This window comes from Spermophilus citellus (assembly GCF_964194105.1).
Source record: "Spermophilus citellus genome assembly, chromosome: 11".
NCBI classification, from domain to species: Eukaryota; Metazoa; Chordata; class Mammalia; order Rodentia; family Sciuridae; genus Spermophilus; species Spermophilus citellus.
Window position 1 is genome coordinate 25970478 of NC_138192.1, and position 23478 is coordinate 25993955.

Consider the following 23478-nt stretch of genomic DNA (forward strand, 5'->3'; position numbering starts at 1 on the left):
GGATTTTTTTTACACCAATGTTCTTCAGGGCTATTGGCATGTAATTTTATTTTCTTGGAGTATCCTTATCTGAACCTGTGATGTTTTTATTGCCTGTCTAATGCTTACGTCCCATACCAACCATCCCAAAGACTAAGCAGCCAGTGAACTTATAGATAGAACCACACATGCAAGCAGTGGTGTTTGGCCTGAGCTCACATATGGGAAGAGAACAGTAGGTAGTCATCACTTTTTGTTCTGATATCTGCTAAAAAAACTGTGGGCTCAAACACATTCCCATGGTAGACTGCAGGGCTATATATTAACTAGAAAATTAAATTTTACAGATCAAATTGCATTAGTGGCAACAAAACACTGGCTTAAGTTTAGATACTTGTAAGATTGGCACCTACTTGAGAATTAAAACCAACCAACCAACCAACCAAAAAACAAAAACAAAAACAAGTTGGGCTTACCAAGGAGTCTTTTCCTCTACCCCTTCAGAAATATCTCTGACTCTCCCTTCCCTACAAAAGTCTCCTTTGCTCTCCCTACCTCACTGTGTTCGTCCTGACTCTTTACCACTATTTCCATTTCTCTTTTCTCTCTTTCTGGATTGTTGGGGGAAGTGAAAAGCAGGTAGGAGAGAAACAAAGAGAGTGTAAACAGGTATGATCCACTTTGACCTTGCAATTAGCTAGTTGTTAAATCTGTGTAGTTCTTAGAGACGGTTGGGCCTCCCAGAAGGATGTAAACTCAAACTCCATGGCTCTAAAGTGTTTTTGATAGATTACAGAATTTCTTGAATAGTAAAGTAAGTTTTGAACTTGCTGCCCAGTAAAGTATGTAACTGCTAGCTTGCCCAATTTGTATTTGTTTCCTGAAACCCTTCCCTGCAGGGCGATGCTCTCTCAGCCTTCTTCCTGCTGGCTCACCTCAAGGGTTGGAACCCACAGTGCAGGAGTAAGTAGGACTCTTTGAGAGGGTGATCTTCATTCCTGGAGACAGGGCCCCGCCTAAGGTGGCATATCAGAACACTGAGACTGGACAATGCAAGATCTAAAAGACAAAACCTCCTCTTTCTCTATTGCACCCTTCCCCTGGGGCACTGAGAATCACTAGTCAAGGAGTCCAGAGACCTAAAGGTAAGAGCTCAGGCCTCCACAAAGGACCTTCCATTGTCACCTACATGTGAAGAGGGATGATTTTGGATTAGATGGAGTTAGAGATGAAAACACAAATGTGGTCTAACCTACTTGACACTCTTGCTTTCATTTTCCCCTTTTCAGCCTTAACTCCAGTGAATTCTTTGCCTTGCCAGAGTGATTAAACTCCCAATAAAAAAATACACGTTTTCCAAATCTAAACATTATAACAATTATGCCTTCAGTTATGATCATACCTATGTGACATAGATATGATCTATATCAACCCTATTCTGTTGTGTATTTTATTACACTGAATGAGCAGTTTATTTGCATCAACCCTAGCAGTCCTCTGCTTTTCTTTTTACAAGAAAGTTTCCTTAAATTATTTGCTTGATTTCTTTCGCACAAGAAAAGCAGCTGAGAAAATTCCCTGTTCTAGGTTGTCAGACAAGCCAGACAGCTTCTGTTTACGTTAGGTGATATTTTAGTTATCTCCTTAAAGTACCTTGGATTTAGAACTTGATTATCTCAGAGAAAAGGAAGCCACAGTTGTTTTGAGACCTGACCTAAGGGCTCTGGTTAGAAATGGGCATTCCCGTTATAATTCAGGTTGCCTTCAACCATAATTGTGCAGTTGTCAGTGTGTCCCACAGATGTTGTAAGGCATTAAAGGATTACTGTGGTTGCCTGATGCCTGCCTTGTCTGACCTGTGTGGTCATGGTGCATACTGGTAGGTTCCATAAGTGGTGAGGGACCATTCTCCCCTTTAGTGCTTTGCTTTTCTACTTCTTCTTATTAAGATGTTCATCATATATTTGCATTAGGGCATTGCAAATGTTGTAGGTTCTTTCTGTGCTAGCTGGAGTTTTTCCTAGAGAAGCAAGGAATGGGGACAGGAAGCCGACATTCATTGAGGTCCTACTCTATAATACCATTTCACAGAAACACTGAAATAAGCCTCTGCTATAGATAAGCCTTTTCTGGTTCTAGCTGTAGAAATAAGGACTCAAATTGGAATCATAGTTAGTCCCTAACTTGCTCTGAGCCTTGGGTTTCCTCATTTGTTCCTTACACAGTTGCTGTCATAACTGAGTATGATCGTGTATGGAACATCTAGCCAGGCACTAGACAAATGTGCAGAACTGTGAAGGGCCTGTGATTTTACCTGATTTACACACTAACAAGTCAGACTCCATAACTAACTGGCTGCTGGCAGAAGACACTAGACTCTTGGGGTGGAGTTGAAGGATATTATTACATAATGTGAGCTTTATGTTTATACCTGAGACTCGCTAATTTACAATGAACAGAAACTTACTGGCCCATAGCTCTGGAGCTGGGAAATTCCAGCATCTTTTGAGGGCCTCATCTCTCCATCATCATGCATCAAAAGATAGGAGGGCCAAGGCAGAGGGCACGGAGCCCTTTCATTCAGGCATTAAGCCCACCCATGATGATGGAGTATTCATGGCCTAACCACCTTTTAAAAGCCACACCTCCTAAGACTGTTAATAGCCAATTAATTTTCAACATGAGTTTTGAAGAGGACATATATTCAAACCATACCATTATATTAGATGTATTTTATATTATTATAAAAGAAACTCACATATTTTTGTAGTGGGTTGCTAACAAACCTACCTCTTTTCCACAAGGAGATACCATTTTTATTTTCCAATGCTGTTTGCTGTACAAACATCCTTGAAATGGTAGTCTAGTACAAAGGCTGTCAGGGTCTGTGATAGCAAAACCTGCAGGAATGCAAGTGCCTTGCCCCTTCCAAACATTCGTTCTTTCAGTAAGTATTTATTGAAACTATATGTCTTATGCCAAATACTGGGGAGTCTCCAGTGGATGGGACTCAAGGTCCCTGCTTCCTTGGAGTATTGATTGTGACACATGTTCTGAACAACAACTCGGAATCCATGCTGTGACAGCAGAGTACTTATTGGAATGGTGGGATAAGATATTTCAAGTGGAGACTTGATGTGAAATTTCAGTACGTGGCCCCTAAACCTACACTAGGTAATCAATAAGTGTTTGTGCATTTATCATCTGGCAGTCTTGGTCTTTGATTAATTTTAGTTGGAAAAATCTCAGACCATATAGAGACATTTAGCTAAACTCATATTTTAGATTGTGTCTCAGTGCAGCAGAAAGAAACCCTATAGGCCAGGGACCAGAAAGACTGGGTAGGTGTCTTGGCTTCACCTTCCCTGTTTGTGTGGCCTTGCTCTTCCATCTCACTAACCTGTGTTCCTCCTTGTACAGCAGGACTGAAAAGTGCCAGGTACTGCTGATGGTGTGCATCCCACAGTCATATTCTTGCCTTCTGGATTAGCAGATTCTAAACCCTAGGTAGGAGGTCTCTTGAGCGTGAGTGGTCATCAGACAGGTGTGCAGGAAATCGCAGGAAAGAAGGAGACTTAGGAATGATCCCAGCATAGGTTGCTAGAGGCCCTAGATATTGCCTAGGGAGCCGTAGATACCCACTCTGAAAGCATCCCAAGCTTTAAATAGGATCTGAAAATAATTCCTTGAGAAGGTACTGAGATCAATTACTTTTACTTAAGGATGAAAAACAATATGTAAGAGTAAGAGTGTGGACTTTGGTTCAAAATACCCAAGTTGGACTTCCAGCTCTACCAATAAGCAGGAGTGTGACCCTGGACAAAGGTATTTAATCTCTCAGAATACTTTCTCAACTATGAAATGGGAATAATAACAACACAGGTTGAGTATCCCTTTCCTGAAATGCTTGGACTAGAAGTGTTTAGTATTTTGGGGAGTGTGTGTGTGTGTGTGTGTGTGTGTGTATTTGTCTCTCTCCATATATATTTATATTATATAGTATTTATACATATACATATTATTAATGAATATACAATATATTATATAGCATATATTTATTATACAATAACAATATATAATATGTGTTTATCATATATACTTTACAATTTATTAATGTGTCTGTATTTTGATTGTGACCCATTACATGAGGTCAGGTGTGGAATCGTCCACTTGTGGCGTTATGTTGATGCTCCAAGAGTTTGGGATTTTGGAGAATTTTTTTTATTTCATATTTTTGGATTAGGGCTTCTTAACTTGTAATGCCTCAAGGACTTGATGTGTAGATGAATCAGTGCCATTCATTGCAAGTGTTTAGCACAATGTCTTTTGGTAGGAGCTTCTCGGGGATAGTCTTCTTATCTTTCAGTTTCTGTTCCATTTTGAACAGAACAAGCCAAACTGGTCAGTCTCCTATTGAACCAGGATTACCCACATGTGGCTTATTTTCTTTGAGGCTGTTTCTGGAAAGATCCCATAGTCTTCCCGCATTACTCTACACATGAATACTTTGGGAAAATTATGAAATCAGCCTGAAATTAGATCGTGTACCAGGCTCAGGCTGACAAGCTGTGATCACAGGGATTCTGGCAAACGGACATCCTGATGGAGCCAACGTGGGCTCTGATCAGCACTCCGGGATGGAGCCAGGGGTTTCAAGTGCACATATTTAAACAGCAGGCTTGCCTTTTTTCCCCCTCTCTTTCTATGGAATTTTTTTCAACTTAACTTACTTCATCCATTTTTTTTTTTTCCTTTTTACTATTGTCGTTGCTGAGCTGGAGATGAGTCCTAGGACCTCATGTGTGCCAGGCAAGTGCTCTACCACAGAGTTACCAGCCCCCAACTCGTTACTTCATTAAGGATTTAGAATTTGCATTACATAGAGGAGGAACTCAAGTGTCTGGGAGGTCATTTAGATCAGCTAAGAAATGGAAGGAAAAGTGCCCACTACTGAGCTCAGTGGGAAGAAAACCATTTTCCACTTCTTCTCATGCTCTGTGAGGACCTCTGCCACCTGATAAGAGATGGAGAAGTATTCATGGAATGATTTCAGGATACCTAAGTGCAGGATACCTGTTTTCTCACTCAGGCTTCTTCGGATGACCTGATGGTCTTCTGAGATGTGGGGCAGGTTGGACTTTTTCCTCTAAAGAGGAGGGTAACCTGCAGCCCCTGCCTGTGCACTGGGGAACTCTGGAGGTTTATTAAAGAGGGCACTCTGGCAGGTTGGCAGTCCTCCACTGCCCCCTTAGAGAGCATGTTTGCCCTCAGGGGATGGAGATACTATGTGTTCAAATGCTGGAAAACTCATCTTTTCATTCTCTTCCCAAATGGCAGGCGAGAGGATGCTGGGTGTGCATCCGTATAGGAAAACTCTGCTTTTGCTCAAATTTTCACAATTAATTCTAGACCGATTTAGTGATTTTCCAAATAAGTAAATGTGGGGGAAGAGGGGGCAGACACAGCATCTGAAGGTAGTACCAAGAGCAGGCCTGACCTTGCATTAGTCAGGCCATGTGGAAACTTAGTTAGAATCACCATCTTGATCCAGGTGAGAGAAGAAGAGTCAAAGTGCTCTGAACAATGCCAAGTACCCCATGGTCCTGCGACCATCCTGATAGGTACTTCCAGTTGTGTCTTGAAGAAGAGCTGGACACCATCATTGCCTGGGAGACTCCTACCTCTGTACATTGAGCGGCATCTGTGGTCGTGATGGGCAGCATTCTGAGAAGGGAGAGAGATGCAGATGCAGACCACTCTGTTGCAGGGATAAACCATTAATTAAGCAGATATTTCCTGGGCACCTACCAGGCAGCAAGTGCTGTTGCCAGGTAGCTATTGTGCTAAGAAAGCAGTTCTTTGCTTTTGCTCAGCTTGGCTCAGGAGGAGCTGGACATCACGTACTCCACCACACAAATGACCACAAAAGAGGAAAACTGTGTTACCTAAATAGGGAGCCGCACATGAGTTCAGAGGATCAGGGAGGCTCCTCTGAGAGGGTTGGCAGGCTTTAAATTGAGGTCAGGCAGGTAAATAGGAGTTAACCAGGGAATGAGGGTGAGACGTGTGGATGGTAGCTAATTATTGGCACAAAGGCATTTATGTTTCTTTTAATCTATTTGCCGTTCTACACGTTTTTGCAGTATTAATGTTTACCACGTGTCTGTATAGCTGCAGACTTTGTGAGGGGCCAGTGATCCTGGTCTCAGCCTCTAGTTCTAGCCTTAAGTATAGAACACATGGACTCAGGTGGCAGGGGCCATGGGGGGAATTGAAATGCATTTGTAATTCATCTCTGTGACATCCTTGGTGGGGAGGGGACTTTCATTACCTGTTTCAGTCAGCTTTTTCTCCACTATGACTGAAACACCTCATCAGAACACTGTAGAGGAGGAACAGTTTATTTGGGGGCTCACAGTTTTGGTGGTCTCCATCCATAGACAGCAGGCTCCATTCCTCAGGGCTCAAGGTGAGGCTAAATATCATAGAGGAAGAGTGTGCAGAAGGAAGCAGCTCACATGATGATCAGAAAGCAGAGAAAGACTCCACTCACCAGATACAAATGTATACCCCCAAACCATGCCCCCACCATGCCCTATCTCCTTCAGTTACCGCTCAAGTTAATCCCATGGGATTGATTCACTGATTGGGTTAAGGCTCTCACAGCCCAATCATTTCTTCTCTGAACCTTCTTGCATTATCTCACACATGAGCTTTTGGGGGACATCTCACATCCAAACCATAATATTACCCCAACTTACAAAAGGGGAAATGGACTTGGAGAGGGGAGAGGAGCTTGCAGGGACTTACGCCTGCATCTGACACCAAGACTCCTGACCTTATTATTTGGTCTTGTGGGTTTGGACCATTTTTCTGTCTCCCTGAAGAATCTTTCAATCTTATCTTAACCTACATTTTCTGTAACTTTTTCACTTAATGTTTTTTGATGGAATATGGAATTAATGAAGAGTCAAGCAGGAGTGGAACAGCCTCATGTTGCTTTAACCATTCAGTAGTATGTTTTATTGGTTAAATAAATGAGAGAAGTGTTAGTTTCATAGCATAATTGGGTAAAAAGTATTGTGTTACTGTATATTCCCTGTCCCCCTCCCCAACATAAAACCTCCCTATCAACATTCTTGTACCATAGTGGCACATTTATTAAAATCAACCTACATTGACAATCATTAGCAAAGTCCATAGTTTACATTAGGGTTTACTGGGCCACACTGGATGAATTTATAATGGCAAGTACTAACCATTGTAGTATAATACAGAATAGTTTTACTGTCCCAAAACTCTTCAGTTCTTTTTCTGCTATTTTGTGCCAACGTCTGGCATTCAATGATTTCTTACTGTACAGAATGTAAAATACTCGGAATCATCTGGTATGTAGTCTTTTAGATTGGCTCCTTTCACTTAGTAACATGCAGCTGAGCTTCCTCCATGTCTTTTCATGGCTTGATAGCTTTTTAGTGTTGCATAATAGTCCAATATTTGGATACGAAGCAGTTTATCCTTTCCTTCCCTTGCTGAATTTCATCTTGGTTGCTTTCAAATTTGAACACTTATGAATAAAGCTGCCATAAACATCCCTGTGTAGGTTTTTGTATGGACATACGTTTTCAACTCCTGTGGCTAAATGCTAAGAAGCACGATTGGTGCCTTTTATGGTAAGAGTGTTTTTGGCTTTGTTAAAAAAACCATTTTGCATTTTTATCAGCAGTGAATAAGCTCCCCATCATCACAAAATTTAGGTGTCAGTGTTCTAGATTTTGGCCATTCTAATAGGCATGCAGTGGTATCTCATTGTTTTGATGATTTCCCAGATAACAAGAAATGAAGCACTTTTTCTTAACATTATATGGTATCTCTATTTTATTTGGTGAGGTGACTGTAAAAGTTTATTTTTTGGCTCATTTCTAAAACAGATTGTTCACATTTTTACTGTTGTGTTTTAAGAGTTCTCTGTATATTTTGGATAACTGTCCTTTATTTGATGTGGCTTTTGCAAATATTTTCTCACAGAGTGTGGTTTGTCTCTTAATTGACTTGACAGTCTTTCTTGCAGATAAGAATTTTTTTTTTTAGTTGTAGATAGACCCAATACCTTTATTTTGTGTATTTGTTTTTATGTGGTGCTGAGTATCGAACCCAGTGCCTCACACATGCAAGGCAAGTGCTCTACCGCTGAGCCACAACCCCATCCCCTAGATGTATATACACTTTTAATACAGCTATTTTTCAAAGGTGAAGTAAAGATAGACACAAAATTCTTAATAGTGCCAGTCTCTCCTTTGGTGGAGGGTGGAGAAATGAGATGAGATAGAGCAGGAATACACACATGCATCTTGTTCATGATGTGTCCATGAAATTATAGATTCTTAGGAATTTAATATATTATCATGCTTCACAACACAACATGTTGCTAAATTTTTGTATGTGTCAAACACAATATCTAAAATGTGGGAAATGATTTATGTTCTAAATTCCTCAGCTTAAGAGTAAGAGCTATCATTTTCCAATTTTTAAAAAATTTTTGAGGTTCAAAAAATAAATCATGATATTAATCAAAACCTGTTTCAATCTAGCATCTCCCTATATCATACATGTGGCCACACAATTACTGAAAGTATTAATTTTGCCCAATGAGAGAATGGCTCACTGTCCACCAAAACACAAAACACTGTAGTGAAAGTAAATAAACTCTCTGGTTCATTAAACTGGAGGAAATGTAATGCAAGGAAAAGCACCTGGGGATTTTGTGTGCAAATATCCAGCAGAGGAAATAAACCTGTGAAAATGACAAAGTAGAGTCAGGATCAATCACTATGGGTTTTTGGTTTTCTTTTGAAATCTTCATAAATTTCACAGTTGGAGATAGTGGGGAGAAAAAGCGAAAGGAAACAAAAGAAGAAATCGTTGTTTCTCTTTTTAATTCTCCATTATCTCCCGATTACTTTTTCACAAGGTTTCCATACCTTTGCTTTGCACATGGGTCTTTCCTGGTGGGGTCTCCAGTTTTTCTGCCTGTCCAGCCTCATCTCCTGGTCTATTCCTGACCTCCATCTGCTCACACCCTTCTCATAAGGCAAATCAACTTCCTGTGACCCCCTGAGCAGGCCAGGCTGTTTCATGCTTTGTGCTTTGCTTAGGCTCTTTCCTTTCCCTGGAAATCTCATCCTCTCTGTCTTCCCCTCGATGACCTCTAACAGGCAAGCATTACCTGACCCTGTAGGCTACCTGAGGCTCTCTTAGTCCTTATACATGATTTTTTCCTGCTTGTATACATAGTATATTCACACAAAATCATGTCTTCATACATGTACTTTGGATAGTAATGATCATCACATTCCACCATCATTAATTACCCCATGTCCCCCACCCTTCCCCTCCCACCCCTCTGCCCTATCTAGAGTTCATCCATTCCTCCCATGCTCCTGCTCCCTATCCCATTATGAATCAGCCTCCTTATATCAAAGAAAACATTCAGCATTTGGTTTCTTGGGATTGGCTAACTTCACTTAGCATGATATTCTCTAACTCCATCCATTTACCTGCAAATGCCATGATTTTATTATCTTTTATTGCTGAATAATATTCCATTGTGTATATATATGCCACATTTTTTAATCCATTCATCTATTGAAGGGCATCTAGGTTGGTTCCACAGTTTAACTATTGTGAATTATGCTGCTATAAACATTGATGTGGCTATGTCCCTGTAGTGTGCTGTTTTTAAGTCCTTTGGGTATAGACTGAGGAGAGGGACAGCTGGGTCAAATGGTGGTTCCATTTCCAATTTTCCAAGAAATCTCCATACTGCTTTCCATATTGGCTGCATCAATTTGCAGTCCTATCGGCAATGTATGAGTGTACTTTTTCCCCACATCCTTGCCAACACTTTTGTTGTTTGTATGCATAATAGCTACCATTCTGACTGGAGTGAGATGACATCTTAGAGTGGTTCAGATAAGAAATTTTTAATGAAGTTGGTTTATCAGTTCTTTGATGGATTATGCCTTTGGTACTACATCTAAAAAGTCAACACTAAATCCAAGGTGATCTAAATCTTTTCCAGTTATCTACTAGTTTTCTAGTTTTATGGTTGATATTTAGCATACAATCCATTTTCAGTTAATTTTTGTAAAGGGTATAAGGCTTAGGTCTAGGTTCATTCTACCCTGCCCCCCATGGATGCCTAGTTGTTTCCACATCATTTGTTGAAAAGGCTCCTTTTATCTATTGCATTACTCATGCTCTTGTCAATGACCAGTTGATTATGCAGGTTTATTTTGGGGGTCTCTATTTTATCCACCCATCTCCTGTGTCTGTCTAAGCTTTCACCAGTACAACACTGTTTTGATGACAGCAGCTTTATGGTGTATCTTGGAGTTGTTCTTCTTCAACATTGTGTTGATTACGCTGGGTGTTTTGCTTCTCCGTGGAAACTTTAGAATCAGTTTGGTAATCTTCACAAAATAACTTTCTGAGGTTTTGGGCTTTCATTTTTGGGATTGGGCTTTCACTGACTCTATAGGTCATGTTGGGAAGAGCTGACATCTTTGACAATATTGAGGCTTCCTACCCACAAACATTTATTTACTTCTTTGATTTCTTTCATTGGTGTCTTACAGTTTTCTTCATACATATTTTATGGTTATTTTGTTAATTTATATCTAAGTTAAGGTCTCTGCTGAGAAATCTGATGTAAGCATAATGGATCTTCATATATGACTTGTTGATTTCTTTTATCATTTTTAGAATTCTGTCTTGTACTTTTGACATTTTTACTATAATATACTTTGGTGAAATCTGTTTTGGTTGAATCTAGGTAAGGTGCTTTGAGATTCTCAATTCTGGATATCCATATTTCTTGGAAGACTTAAGAAGTTTTAAGCTATTATTTTGTGAAATAGGTTTTCCCTTCTCAACCCCCTTTTTGACATATCAGGCCAGATTAATTCAAAAGACATCCAGTTTAGAAATTCTTTTCTTGTGCTTGTTCTAGTCATTGGGGGTAAGCTCTCTATTGTATTTTTATTCCTTTGACTGGAGATTCTAGTTCCCCAAACTGACTGGCTCTTCAGTGGTTTCTATTTCTTTGGTGAACTTTTCATTCATACTCTGAGTTTCCTCATTAGAATTATCATCATCCTTGGGAGGTATCATATTTCCTTTCACGTTTCTTGTGTCTTTACATGGATGTCTGCACATCTGATGTAATGTTTATTGCTCCCAATTTTATGCAGGAGTTTTTGTAAGAAAATATTTCTAAAAAATTTACATACGACAGTTGGATAGATGCTTTGTCTCTGGTTATAGGGGAGCTCAAAAACATAGCTTTTGTGTGACTTCTTCATCTTTGATGTCAGCAGTGTCTCTGGGTGTCTCTGGGTTCCTCAATAGTCTAAACAGCAGCAACGGATGAAGGTAGTTAAATTGTACAGGTTTGCAATGGATGTAGACTTTCAAAGAGTTTTGAGCCCTGATGACACTGGGCTTGTGGGGGCAGCCGCCACAGTCTTGGTGGTATAGGACATGAAAAGGAATCTCTCCAGGTCCCTCAGAGCAAGTACAGGTGATGCTCAAGGATTGTGGCATTTTCCCTGAGCTACAGAATGTAAGAAAAACCTTTCCCAGACTCTCAGGGTGAATGTGGGAGATGCCCAAGCTGGTGGCACCAAAAGCCACAGTTCTAGAGGTCCTGCTGGATGAGCACAGGTGGGGATGGGATCTACGGCACTGGTAACCATGGAATCAATGTTTTGGGACACAAAAGGAACCTTCTGTAGGTCCCATGGGGTGATTCCAGTTGGTGCTGGGGCTTCTGGTACTGTCAGCTGCTTTCATGGAGCAATGAAACTTGGATGATACCTTCTTCAGGTCCCAGAGGACGAGTGATGACAGGGCTGTTGACACCAGCATTTGTAGTCTAGTCCGTGGGCTCTGGAGGTGTTCCCTAGGTTACACTGGGCATGTGCAGGTCATGTTTGGGCATGTGACACTGGTATCCACATTTCTTGAGATGTGGGACATGAATGAAACCTTCCCTACACCCTGCAAGCTGAGTATTGGTGATGCTAGGGTTTGTGCCTTTGGTCCTGGAGCTTCAGACAATGGGTGAGACTATCCTTAGGTCATGTGAGGAAAGTTTTTGGGGATGAGGCTTGTGGCATTAGTAGTTACAGCGAACATAGATGTGCCTTTCTGTTAGTCCCTAGGGATAAGCATGAGTAATGCGGAGGCCTTTTGCACCAACAACTGCAGTCTCACGGTTGTGGACTAGGAAGGAGACCTTCTCTAGATCCTTCCAAGGTGAGTCAGACGTTAGCAGGGTTGGAGTCACTAGTTGCCATGTTCCTGCAATTGCAGGGCTTGGCTGGGAACTTTCCCAACTCCCAGTGGACAGGAGTGGGTAAAGTAGGGCTTTGCGATAGTGGCTACAGTCCCTAGGTTGTGGACTGAAGAGGAGACCTTCCCTGATACCCACGGGGCGAACCCTGGTGGGACTCAGGTTTACGGCTATGGTAGTCTCTGGTTGGGAAGCTGCAGGACGCTTGAAGTGCTCACTGGCCCAAAGCTCCTGGCAGAGGCAGGTATTCAGCTGCCAGTCTATAAGCCAAGATAGTATTTAGTAGTGGCTGCTTTTGGAGTTTGAGTTCAGAGTGTTGGGGGGGGTCCAAAGTAAGTACTTTTTTGGAGTGGAGGAATCAATTTTAGACTAATCAGATCCCCAACTGGATCCCCAACTTAAGTACTGTGGAACTAGCTCTCCTGCAGTTTGGCACTTTTCTGCTTACCTTTTGCCAGCAGTGTTGGAACCCTACCCCATGCTGAGAAGCTCCAGCTGAGGTTGCAAACTGCTTTATCCTTTTCTCTAGGCTGTTTCCTGACTCTCTGCAATGTTTTAGGGTTTCTATCACTTCTATGCTAATTTCCAGAATTCTCCCTCTCATTCTCAAAATATTTTACCGCCCTGACTTTTCTCTGAGGCAGAGTTGCACCAAGGGTATCTCGCCATCTATCCAGCCATCTTGGTTCCCTCCCCAGACTGTCTATTTCTTATTGGGTGACTTTTGGTAGCTCATGGCTTTTAAGGGATTGGTATGTTTCATCCAGGTTATCAAGTTTGTGGGCATGGAGTTGCTCACAGTATTCTCTTGTTGTCCCTTTAATGCGCATGTGGACTCTAGTGATATCCCTGCTTTCATTTCTGATATGAGTAATGTGTGTCCTCCTTTTTTCTCGTCTAGAAGCAAACTGATGTTATCTTTTCAAAGAACCAGAGTTTGGCTTCATTGATTTGTCTCCATTGATATCCTATCTCCAATCATTGGTTTCTCCTCTAATTTTTATTTCTTCTTACTTTGGATTCAATGTTCTCTGTCTCACCTCTGTTGGCCCCCAACATTAGACCATCACTAGTAGAAGGGAGGAGGATACAGAAATGCCATGACACCAAGCCAATTGATGGCTCCTAGGAAAAATTGCATCACTGGTGACACATCAGCAAAGATATGCCAGCACTACCATAATTCGCTGCATCAACAAATAGATCACAATGCATACAAGTGATACATAGTCCAGGCAAGTTCAAAGCGGAGGAATCTATCAATATGTCCATTTCCTCCTAAAATAAATCGACTCATTGATTGAGCATTACTTGTTGAGTTATTATTCATTGATCTATCAGTTTATACAGTTTGTTGTGATAACTATCGAAGAAGTTGTAGTTTGGATTTATCTTTGTCTTCACCGGCACTGGGATGAAAATAGGAATTCTGACAATGATGCTAAAAAAAAAAATATGTAACATTTCAACAGGTACTAAGGTACTAACAATTTACATTATCCTGAACAGAATTATTAAATATAATGAAAAGGAAAGGTGAAAGTAAACAAACAGATCTGTTAACCTCCTATTTGTTCATATATTAAAACAATCCTCAACAGCTGTTTACCCAATTTAAATTAAACCATTAAAATCACGTGAATAATAATAATAAAAAAATGGATCCATTTATTCATGAGCGCTCCTCATATGTGATATATGGACATACGCACATACAGACATACAACACAAAACAGAAGTGTGCACACGTAACATACAACACATAAGACAATAGTAAAGGCCTTGTAGATTTACCTAGGTGAAATCTCCATTGCAATGTTTAAAAACTCCATAGTCAAAAAATAAAACTGATCAGAAAAACATTAATTTATGTCTGTATGAGCTCAAAATTAAAATGGAACTTTATGATGTGGGAAAAGCAATAATAAAATAGATATTGAAAAAAGCATCCTGGTTGATCACTGTCGAAGATGTAAGAATAGCCAAGCTGGAGTTCTGGATATCAGCTGTTATGGATTTGAGTCAAATCATCTTCTTTTTCTGTAGAAATTGTTTTTGTTAATCTCTCTGGGATCCAAATCGGCTGCTGTTCCTCCTGTGGAAAAACACAGACAGAGCCCCGACTCCAGACTATCACTGGATCCGGACCTTTCCAGTGTCCTGTTAGAATATCTTTCCAAAGTACCTTAGGCTTATGTACATTTTTTGGATACAAATGTCTTTCCGCAGCACTAAGTCCTGATGAATCCAAATTTAAAAAGTTTAGAGTAAAAAGGGTTATTTTAAGTTTATCTTTGGGGGATATATACCCCTTTCCAATTCCCTCCTTTTGTTTTAATAAGTACATTTTAATAGTTTGATGAGCTCTTTCAACTATGCCTTGTCCTTGTGGATTGTATGGAATTCCTGTTATGTGAGTAATACCAAATGATGAGCAAAATTGTTTAAAAGAGGTGGAAGTATAACCAGGACCATTGTCCGTTTTTAACTGTTTTGGAACGCCCACAGTGGCAAAATTTTGTAAGCAATGAGCTATAACATCTTTAGTTTTTTCTCTGGCATGAAGGGAGCCCATCAAAAATCTGGAAGAAGTATCAACTGTAACATGCAAATATTTTAGTTTTCTAAATTCTGGCAAGTGTGTCGTCCATCTGCCAAATATGGTTAGGTATTAGTCCTCTAGGATTGACTCCAAGATTAACTTGTGGTAAAAATGTCACAAAATTTTGACATTGTTTTATTATATGTCTGGCTTGTTCTTTAGATATTTTAAAACGCCTTTGTAAAGTATTAGCATTGACATGAAACCTTTTATGAAAATTTACAGCTTCTTCTATTGTGGAGAAAATATGTATGTCATGTGTAGATTTATCTGCTAAATCATTGCCCAAACTAAGGGCTCCAGGCAATCCTGTATGTGCCCTGATACGTCCTATAAAGAATGGATCTTTTCTGTCCTAGATTAGACTTTGTATAGTGGAAAACAAAGAGAAAACAGTAGAAGAAGGGGAAATCCTACCAGCATCTTCAAGGGATACTATAGCATTAAATACATACTGACTATCAGAAAATAAATTAAATACAGAATCTTTAAACATCACAAAAGCTTGTAATACTGCATTAAGCTCTACCTTTTGAGCTGATTGTTTGGGTACTAAAAATGTAAAAGTTTGATCAGGGGTAACTACTGCTGCTGTACCATTATTTGACCCATCAGTGAATATATTTGGAGCATTCAAGATAGGGGTTTTTCTTGTCATCTTTGGAAAAACTACAGGATGCTTAGACCAAAAAGACAACAAAGGATTAGGTGGTAAGTGATTATCAAATGAAACATTAGACTTACACATGATTATTGCCCAAGTATTTAACTCATTAGCTAACTCATCAATTTGATCCATAGTATATGGAGTAATAATTTTATTGGGAGAAATCCCAAACACTCCCTTTGCTGCTTTTATTCCTTTGAGTATTATTAATTGTCCTACAGCCTCAGGATACCTAGTAAGAATAGTGTTAGGAGAATAAGATAAATGTATCCACAATAATGGACCTTCCTGCCAAAATACTCCTGTAGGAATATTTTTTGTTGGTAGTACAATAAATAATAAAGGCAAAATTATATCAATTCTATCCAAATGCATATTTTCCATATATGTTTCAATGATTTTTAATGCCTTTCTTGCTTCAGGCGTTAACATGCGGGGTGAATTTGGATCTGATGGACCTTTTAGGATTTCAAATAAAGGTCCTAGCTCTCCTGTTGGTATGCCTAGATAAGGCCTTATCCAATTTATGTCTCCTAATAACTTTTGAACGTTGTTAAGTGATTTGAGTTGATCTACTCGTATTTGAATTTTTGGTGGACGGACCATGGTTGAGGATAATAGAACTCCTAAATAATTAATTGGAAGATTTAATTGTACTTTATCTATTGCTATCTCTAGATTATAATTTTTTAATAAATTTGTAAGTGTGGCATAACATTCTAGCAATGTGTTTTTATCTGTATGTGCCAATAACACATCATCCATATAGTGAAATATTTGTAGTTCAGGATTTTGATTTCTAAGTGGCTGGATTGCTTTGTTAACATAAATTTGACACATAGTTGGACTATTAGCCATCCCTTGAGGGAGTACTTTCCATTCATATCTCTGATTAGGACCTTCATGATTTAGTGCAGGGATAGTAAATGCAAAATGTGGACTATCCTCAGGATGAATTGGAATTGAAAAAAAACAATCTTTAATATCTATAGCTAAAACATACCAGGTTTTTGGCAAAGCAGACAATTGGGGAATCCCTGATTGAGCAGGTCCCATAATAACCATCTCATTATTAATGGCTCTTAAATCTTGCAATAATCTCTATTTACCAGATTTCTTTTTAATGACAAAAATGGGAGCATTATGGGGAGATACGGAAGGTTGTATATGTCCCTCCGCTAATTGTTGTTTGACCAGGTCATGGGCTACTTGTATCTTTTCTTTAGTCAGGGGCCACTGAGGAACCCACACTGGTCTTTCTGATTTCCAAGTAATTTTGATTGTCTCAGTGGCCCTTTCTGAAAACCCAATCCATGTCTATTTATTTCTTGATCTATTTGAATTGGTGCTGTCATACCTTGTTTTTGTTCTCTTAATCTTTTTTCTTTCCTAAAGCCTTGTCTAGCCCTAGTAATGGGCGCGTTAGGACTGATGTTATTTGTTAATGTCAAACCTAATTGATCTAGGACATCTCATCCCCATAAATTTATAGGAAGATGATCCAATACATAGGGCTGTATAGTTCCTTCACATCCTTCAGGATCCTTCCAATCTAATACCATTGCACTTCTATGGGGATTAGTCGCCACTCCTAGGCCTTGAAGCGTTTGAGTGGCTTCTTGTAATGGCCAATGTTTTGGCCATTCTTGATGAGATATGATGCTAAGGTCAGCACCTGTGTCCAGTGGCCCATTAAATTCATGTCCTTGAATATTTAGTTTTAGCATGGGGCGAGAATCTAAAGACAGCATAGCCCAATCTACACCTGTGGAGCCTAATCCCCTGGAACCTCTTTCTACAGTGCGACTGGAAAATTTATCATGCAGGCTGGGTATTATTAATAACTGTGCTATTCTATCTCCTGGTGAAATTACTGATATACCTCTTGGAGAACTAGCTATAATTTTTATTTCACCCTCATAATCGGGATCAATTACCCCAGGACTTATCATAAGTCCTCTTAGTGTAGAAGAACTGCGTCCCAATAATAAGCCTACTGTTCCTTGGGGAAGAGGTCCTTTTACTCCTGTGGGAATGATTTGAACTCCCATCTCTGGAGTTAGTACTGCTCTGGCAGAGGCACAGATGTCCAACCTTGCACTTCCTCTAGTTTGTCTGATGAGGGATTTAATGGATAATGTGTTCTGGGTACTACCCTGATGGTGTTGCTGGGTTCCTCCATTGCCCCGTATATTTGTGGTTTTGGGCCCCGGAGCATTGGGCCCCCTGGTCCGTTTTTTGGCAATGGAGCTTGATGCCTTTCTCCACGATATCGTGGGTAAACATTTGGTCCTTGTCCGATTTTTGATAACGGAGTACCCTCTATGGTGGTTGGAGAACGGCATTCATTAGCCCAATGTTTCCCTCTACGGCATCGTGGGCAAATACCCGGTATTCTATTCCTTTGATACCTAGCTTTGTTAAACCCTCCTCCTATGGGGCAACTCCTTTTAAAATGTCCTGTTTGATCACAATTGTAGCATGTTTTTGGCCTGGCATCTAAAGCCTGTTGTACTGCTGCTAAGATTTGCCCTTGTTCATTAATGTCTCTACATAATTTAATATATGTGTTTAAATCTTCATGTCTCCATGGTCTAATGACCTCTCTGCAGCAACGATTTGCTTGGTCATAAGCCAGTTGTTTTATAAATGGCATTGCCTGTTCTGTATCCCCAAATATTCTGGAAGCTGTTTGAATAAGCCTATCTAAAAATTCAGCGTAAGGTTCATTAGTTCCTTGTATTACCTTAGATAATTGTCCTTGTAAATCTCCATGCCCCTGTAAAGTTTTCCATGCCCTAACTGCATCTACAGCAATTTGTGCGTATACGCCAGGATCATATTCAGTTTGTTGCCGTTGACCCTCATAAGGTCCTTTTCCTAACAACATATCTAGATTTCTTTGAGGGTAACTGGCTGCTGCATTTTGCCTAGCTGTCTCCATGCAAAATTCCTCATTGGCAACCTTCCATAACAAATATTGTCCTCCATTTAGCACAGATCGACACATGTTAGCCCAATCTGCTGGCGTCATGTCCAAGTTGGTAATGGATTCGACCATGCTCACAGTGAAGGGTGCTTGCGGCCCATAGGTTGTTACAGCCTCCTTTAATTGCTTTACTGTTTTGAAATCTAAAGCACGGTGTATTCGTTGCCTTCCTGCCTGCTCAAGTACAGGGCATGCTAATCTTTGGGGTCCTGCCTCAGGATTCCATCCATCAACTATGGGAGTTGAGGGCCACTCAGCTGTAGATGGAGCTGTTGGTTGAATTATGCCCTCTGGTGATAGAACGGAGTTAGCAGCAGCCTCCTGTTGTAACTCTCCCCGTGATGGTTGTTTGTCTTTTAAGCTTTCTTCCTTTAAATTTTCCTCTGACTAGTTCGAGAGACTTTCTCTTTTGCTTGACCTAACATGTTTTCTACCATAGTCTGGACCTCTAACAATTTACTTAACAGTTTTAGGTTTGTTTTTTACTAATTTCTAATCTACTATAAAGGTAACACAACCCAATAAGATAACATAAAACAAAACCGAAACAGAATGAAACAAAAACGGAACAAAAAAATCGTTGTATCAATTTTCTCTTTCTCAGGGCCGAACAACTTCAAACCTTGAGCCAACCATTTTTCCCAGTTTGCCTGAGAAAATTCTAGGGATAGGCAGCTTGAAACAAAAACAAATCAAAACAAGAACACATTGTTTTTTGAAATTGTCACCCATTCTTTCGCCTTCCCTCAGGGGCGAGCAATTTTACTCACCTCCAAGCTTCAGGCGTTCCCCGTACGGGCCACCAATTGCCTCAGTCTGGCTGGGCACAAAATCACGAGCCACTCAAGCAGGAACAAACTTTATTTTTTGAAACTGCCGCCAATGCCCCGTACACTCCTGGGAAGATTGCCGACCGACCCACGCGGCGTTCTCCCAGATCCCAATCGAAAGTTCCTCCTCTGGAATTCCCTCCTACCGCACTTCCCCAACCAATGGGAACTCTCCAGGAGTCCCTTAGCAGGCCGAGGTGGACAGCAGGGGTCTAATATCCATAAGAATGCAGATCTTAACATAATCATATCATCTCAATGGCTTGCTGGCATCACCTTTCAACCAAAAATGCCATGCATCATATTACTTGGCTGTGGCTCTTAGCAATGAATAATTTTGGATATTTTTTCTTTCTAAATGTATGCATTTGATGCTCTAAATTTCCCTCTAAGCATCACTTTTACTGCATCACATGAATTTTGATAAATTTTGTTTTCATTTAGCTTAAAATATTTTTAAAGATCTCTTTGATTTGTATGTTGTGTGCTTCTTCATGTATTTGAGGATTTGACTATCTTTGTATTGATTCTAATTTAATTCATTTGTGGTCTGAGACCAGACATTTTACAGTTTTTACTCTTGAATTTTTAAGGTGTTTTAAGGCCTATGTGGTCTATCTTGAATATTCCATGTAAGCTGGAGGGGGAATGTGTAATCTGCTGTTGTTGAAAGAGTCTATAGATGTTAATTATACCCACTGATTGGTACAATTGAATCCAACTATCCTGACTGATTTTTCTCCCTGTTGGATCTGTCCATTTCTTTTCTTTTTTTTTTTTTATTGATTATTTATTGCATTACATAGTTCATGATATATCATCTTTCATACATTAGACTCAAATTGTGCTTTGAACTCCCATTTTCACCCCAAATACAGATTGCAGAATCACATCTGTTACATATTCGCATTTTTACATAATGCCATATTAGTGACTGTTGTATTCTGCTACCTTTCCTATCCCCTACTATCCCCCCTCCCCTCCCCTCCCCTCCCATCTTCCCTCTCTACCTCCCCTGCTGTTGTTCAATTCTCTCCCTTTTTTTTTTCCCTCCCCCTTGCCCCTCATAACCTCTTATAATTTTATGTATCCTTGAAGGTCTCCTACCATTTCCATATGCTTTCCCTTCTCTCTCCGTTTCTCTCCCCCCATTCGTCTTTGTTTACTGTAGTCTTTTCCTCATGCTCTTTCTTCCTGTTCTGTTCTTAGTTTTTCTCTTTATATCAAAGCAGACATTTGGCATTTGTTTTTTAGGGCTTGGCTAGCTTCGCTTAGCATAATCTGCTCTAATGCCATCCATTTCCCCGCAAATTCTATGATTTTGTCATTTCTTAGTGCTGCATAATACTCCATTGTGTATAGATGCCACATTTTTTTTTATCCATTCATCAATTGAAGGGCATCTAGGTTGGTTCCACAGTCTAGCTATTGTGAATTGTGCCGCTATAATCATTGATGCAGCCGTATCCCTATAGTGCGCTCTTTTAAGGTCCTCAGGGAATAGTCCGAGAAGTGCGATAGCTGGGTCAAATGGTGGTTCCATTCCCAGCTTTCCCAGGAATCTCCATACTGCTTTCCAAATTGGCCTCACCATTTTGCAGTCCCACCAGCAGTGTACAAGTGTACCCTTTTCCCCACATCCCCGCCAACACTTGTTGTTGTTTGACTTCATAATGGCTGCCAATCTTACTGGAGTGAGATGGTATCTTAGGGTGGTTTTGATTTGCATTTCTCTGATTGCTAGAGATGGTGAGCATTTTTTCATGTACTTGTTGATTGATTGTATGTCCTCCTCTGAGAAGTGTCTGTTGAGGTCCTTGGCCCATTTGTTAATTGGGTTATTTGTTATCTTATTGTTTAATTTTTTGAGTTCTTTGTACATTCTGGATATTAGGGCTCTATCGGAGGTGTGGGAGGTAAAGATTTGTTCCCAGGATGTAGGCTCTCTATTTACCTCTTTTATTGTTTCTCTTGCTGAGAAAAAACTTTTTAGTTTAATTAAGTCCCATTTGTTTATTCTTGTTGTTAACTCTTGGGCTATGGGTGTCCTATTGAGGAATTTGGAGCCTGACCCCACAATTTGTAGATCGTAGCCAACTTTTTCTTCTATCAGACGCAGTGTCTCTGATTTGATACCTAGCTCCCTGATCCATTTTGAGTTAATTTTTGTGGATGGCGAGAGAAAGGGATTCAATTTCATTTTGTTGCATATGGATTTCCAATTTTCCCAGCACCATTTGTTGAAAATGCTATCCTTCCTCCATTGCATGCTTTTAGCCCCTTTATCAAATATAAGATAGTTGTAACTTTGTGGATTAGTCTCTGTGTCTTCTATTCTGTACCATTGGTCTACCCACCTGTTTTGGTACCAGTACCATGCTGTTTTTGTTACTATTGCTTTGTAGTACAGTTTGACCTCTGGTATCGCTATGCCTCCAGATTCACACTTCCTGCTTAGAATTGCTTTTGCTATTCTGGGTCTTTTGTTTTTCCATATGAATTTCATGATTGCTTTGTCTATTTCTACAAGAAATGCCATTGGGATTTTGATTGGCATCGCATTAAATCTGTAGAGAAGTTTGGGTAATATTGCCATTTTGACGATGTTAGTTCTGCCTATCCATGAACAGGGTACATTTTTCCATCTTCTGAGATCTTCTTCTATCTCTCTCTTTATGGTTCTGTAGTTTTCATTGTATAAATCTTTCACCTCTTTTGTTAGGTTGATTCCCAAGTATCTTATTTTCTTTGAGGATATTGTGAATGGAGTGGTTTTCCTTATTTCCATTTCCGAGGTTTTGTTGCTGATATACAGGAATGCCTTTGATTTATGCGTGTTGATTTTATACCCTGCCACTTTGCTGAATTCATTTATTAACTCTAGCAGCTTCTTTGTAGACTCTTTTGGGTCTGTTAAGTATATTATCATGTCATCCGCAAATAGCGATAGTTTAATTTCTTCTTTTCCTATTTTTATGCCTTTAATTTCTTTTGTCTGTCTAATTGCTCTGGCTAGTACTTCGAGAACTAAATTGAATAGAAGTGGTGATAGAGGGCATCCCTGTCTTGTTCCAGATTTTAGAGGAAATGCCTTCAGTTTTTCTCCGTTTAGGATGATGCTAGCCTGAGGTTTAGCATATACAGCTTTTACAGTGTTGAGGTAAGTTCCTGTTATCCCTAGTTTTTCTAGTGTTTTGAACATAAAGGGATGCTGTACTTTGTCAAATGCTTTTTCTGCATCCATCGAGATGATCATGTGGTTCTTGTCTTTAAGTCTATTGATGTGGTGAATAGCATTTATTGATTTCCGTATATTGAACCATCCTTGCATCCCAGGAATGAATCCTACTTGATCATGGTGCACAAGTTTTCTGATATGTTTTTGTATTCGATTCGCCTGAATTTTATTGAGAATTTTTGCATCCAAGTTCATTAGAGATATTGGTCTGTAGTTTTCTTTCTTTGAAGTATCTTTGTCTGGTTTTGGGATCAAAGTGATGTTGGCCTCATAGAATGAATTTGGAAGAGCTCCTTCTTTTTCTATTTCTTTAAATAGCTTGAAAAGTATTGGTATTAATTCTTCTTTGAAGGTTTTGTAGAACTCCGCTGTATAGCCATCTGGTCCAGGGCTTTTCTTAGTTGGTAGTCTTTTGATGGCTTCTTCTATTTCTTCTATTGTTATTGGTCTGTTTAAATTGTGTGTGTCTTCCTGTCTCAATCTGGGCAAATCATATGCCTTAAGAAATTTATCGATATCTTCATTATCTTCTATTTTATTGGAATATAGGGTTTCAAAATACTTTCTAATTATCTTCTGTATTTCTGTAGTGTCTGTTGTGATATTGCCTTTTTCATCCCGTATGTTAGTAATTTGAGTTCTCTCTCTTCTTCTTTTCGTTAGCATGGCTAAGGGCTTGTCTATCTTATTTATTTTTTCAAAGAACCAACTTTTAGTTTTATCTATCTTTTCAATGGTTTCTTTTGTTTCAATTTCGTTGATTTCTGCTCTAATTTTAATTATTTCTTGTCTTCTACTATATTTGCTGTTGTTTTGCT

The 23478-nt window shown here is 39.7% G+C and overlaps 1 protein-coding gene across 1 annotated transcript in view; it reads left to right on the forward strand.

Moving 5' to 3' along the window:
* Window positions 1–23478, forward strand: part of LOC308631099 (5-hydroxytryptamine receptor 5B) — a gene marked incomplete at both ends in the record, with an annotated part of 41695 nt that overhangs the window by 10442 nt on the left and 7775 nt on the right. The window lies entirely within an intron of this gene.